Raw genomic sequence first — 3,668 nt, 5'->3', positions numbered from 1 at the left:
GTGTGTGTGTGTGTGTATATATGTGTGTATATATATATATATGTATATGCATAAATGTATTTTCATATTAGATTCCATAAGCTTTTCTTCTGTTCTCTAACCAAGTTGAAACTTCCTTTACATTTTAACAGAACCTCTTACCAACCAAATATCTCCACCAGGGGATGATGGAAAGTGACCCGCTCCAAGAGTACCCACATCCACGAGAGACAGAAGAACCTTCCCCGACATAAGCACATTCACATCGGTGTTGGGAAGATTAGCTGAGTAGACGATGCCCGCTCCCTTAACACATGATTTTAAGAGCCAAATAGCTTCTTTCTCGGTCCTTGCTGTTAACCCTGCTCCCTCCCTTCCAATTCTGCTGCATGTAGCTTCTCCCCCGTTTGCTGGGGGAAGATGTCGGAGAAGCCATCCCCCTCCCACCTCCATCCTGACAGAAGCAGACACATCCGCTTAAAACACACAACATGATTTCATTTATTTAATTGTTTAATCAGTTTACATTCCACAATTGACAGTTTACTTATTTATTTTTAATTTTCCATGAACAAGTTGTTTAGTTAATAACCAGACAAGATTTTCATTGATGGAAATACAGTATTTTGTGCCAATTGAAACAAAAAAAAATCCCAAGATGCAGCCAGTTTGTTTGTTTTCTGGCAAAGTCCTGCAATGCTCTCTTCATCCTTTGTCATCCCAAAGTGACAGGAACTTGGCCCTTTCTCTTTTTGTTTCCTCACGCCAACCCTACCATTACAATGAGGGTTTCTGGCTCCTATCCGGCAAACGCTGATGTGTAGGCATAAGCACCCCGCCTGTGAACGTTTACAAGATCGGGGCCTTGGAATAGGAGGAGTTTGGTTGGTTGTTTTCAAACTGGCTCCGCTCACCTTTTGTGCAATTGTTTATGAGAAGGAATGGACATTACGACAGGTTTGGTGAGATGCCGCAGTATTTGTAAAATAAACCCACGCATTCACATCATCAGAACGGCCTAACAGAAGAACTGAGTACTTGTTTGTCTTTATTTGAGTTTTAGCACCAGTGAGCCACAGGAGCCACTTCACCTCTGGCTAGAGTGCAGAGGTAAGAACCATGCAGTATGCACCACCCTTTTTCACTTCTGAGCACCGGGATTTCACAGTGCAAACCAAACGAACCTGTATGCTCCTTGGCTAAAAAAAAAAAAGGTCCCACAGGGTTAAGTTGCTCCATACATAGTTAACTGCACACAAAATCCAAATGTACTTGACAATGCCTGAAACATAATCAGAAACGAACAGAGTTCTTGACATTTAAAATCTGCTACAGTTTTGTATATTCTAGTTCGGTCAGGGCCTAATTTGAAGCACATGAGTAGTGCCATCGGTGGGACTCACATGTTTCAAGTTAGGCGTGTGCTGAAGTGCTTTTCCAGATCAGAGACTTAGAGCAGTATTTAATGATGACAGCCCAGGCCTGGCAATGAGGAACTCCTGAGTTTGAAACCCAGTGTTCAAACTGACACCTACTAGAGATTTCCACAAGACATTTAAAGACTGGATTTTCCAAAGTGCTGAGAACATAACACCCCAGTTTCATTTAGCAGAAATGGTGAGGAAGGAGGGAGAGGACAGTATCACTAAAAAACAGGCCTTCACCCTCTCTTCTTCAATTTGCTAACTTTAAAATAGGATATTTACCTGGCTTACACAGGTATGGTAGGGACTAATTATTTGGAGAGGAAAAGTGACAGATAAATGCTAAAAACTAATGCATTTACTATATTTGAATATTGTGTCATCCTACAAATTTTATGCCATTTCGCAAGCTTTATTTGTGCATTGGATGTTATGGTTGTGGGCATCAAATTTGTATGAAACTCAGAGCTATCACTTTAAATATTTGGCCAGCCCATGGCATCCACATGGCAAATGTCTTGTCCTAGCCTCTTGGATCATTTTATTTGGGAATGTCATAGCAAAGGTGCCAACACATACCAGTTCACAGGAATGGCAATGACTTTTTTATGGCTAGTATTTCAAGCTGTTAGTCAGTGAAAACGGCACCTGGAGCAAATTTCAAGGATGGAGAGACTGTTGAAATCATTCTTCCTTCTCAGCAAAATGGTGTTGTTCCTTTAAACAAGAGAAAACCCAAAAATGGTGCAAGAGAAGGGGAACGTTTGGTCAACGGTGCAGCATGTGACTAGAGAAAGTATTACATTTGACAGGAAAATGCCGAAGCCACATCCAGACAAGCATGGCCCTGTGGTATATGGTGCACACACCACACATTCAGGCATTCCCTGTGCTGCTACTCTGCAGCACGGGAGGTTTTTTGGATCATGGGAGGTTTTTTGGATCACGAGAGATCCCGGGGTCAAAAAACTCACATAGAAAAATACAGGGTGGTGCATCTGGTAGCCGTGCACACTGCCCAAAACCGGAGCCTGGCTGGCCAGAGCCACACTCTAGCTGCTGGCCCCAGCCTCCACTACCCCACCTGGGATAACTTGCCGCATGCCAAAGTGTGCGAGACACAGGCGTTCCCTGGGGACAACTAGTAGTGGCACAAGGTGTACCACTGCTACTTGCACCAGGGAACCAAACGTCCGCACTCATCTGGATGTAGCCCTACAGGGCAAAAGCCTGGGGCAGCACACATACTGTGGATGGTAAGATAAGCATTGTGGACCTGATTCCCCACTGTGCTGTCTGCAAAATGCTCCCAGCTCTGAATGGCAATAGTTTACAACTCCTGTGTGCATTTTAGGCAGAGGTTAAGTAATCACAGGAGGTGTGCAGGAGTGGGGAATCATGCCCAGAGGAAGCAGAACTAGCCTACTGGTTCAGTGAATAATGTGGTGGGAGCCTGTACACTTGAGCTCTTCACTTCTTGAGGCTACGGAGAGACAAGGTGATGTTTTCGCCTTCAGACAGAAGATCCTGGCTCCCCAAGGTCCGGACTTGCACCTGGCACAAAAGTAATATCATAGATTCACGGGAGGCTGTGAATTCACACTCTGCTACAGGGGCAGAGAAGTGACTATGGCTTCTATTAGAAGAAGAGTGTCTTTTGAAGGGAAAGTGGAAAATCATCCCAGAATAAGAGCTTTAGGGTTTGTTGCTTAGTTTGGCAATATCCTGAGTTAACTGCTGGGGGGAGGTGAGAGAAAAGCAAAACTTCTTAGCGAACACACACCTTCATCAAGATCAGCGCAGCCATGAGGGCTACCATGTATGGTCAGCTGCCTGGGGCTAATGCAAGAAACAGAGGCCTAAAATAAACTAAAGGAAAGAACCACCCTTTCTTAATACTCCCCACCCCGATTCCCCTCCCCACAAAGTATAAGGTCACATGCACACTGACTTCACAGCCTTTTAACATGAGTTTTCTTTGACAGCGAAACTGTATAAAGCATGCAAACACCTCTGAGAAACCAATGAGTCCCACCAAAGAACAGCCACATGGATTTGTTAACTTCCTAGATCTTTTCTGTCCCTGTTACAAAAAGGAGGAGAGAGAAGAGCAATGCAATTTAAGGAGTGATATCAAAAGTTCCTTAGAAAACTGATGCTGCATCTTTAAATCCAATTTATTCTCAAGCTGTTTCCCCCCACCACCTCCCCCCAGGTTCACTTCTTAAATTCTTTTTTTTTTTTTTTTTTTTTTACTTTTTTAAA

The sequence above is a fragment of the Gavialis gangeticus genome, unplaced genomic scaffold (assembly GCF_001723915.1).
Source record: "Gavialis gangeticus isolate Ggan-Ray unplaced genomic scaffold, GavGan_comp1, whole genome shotgun sequence".
Classification (NCBI taxonomy): Eukaryota; Metazoa; Chordata; order Crocodylia; family Gavialidae; genus Gavialis; species Gavialis gangeticus.
Note: the sequence above shows the minus strand (reverse complement) of the source record.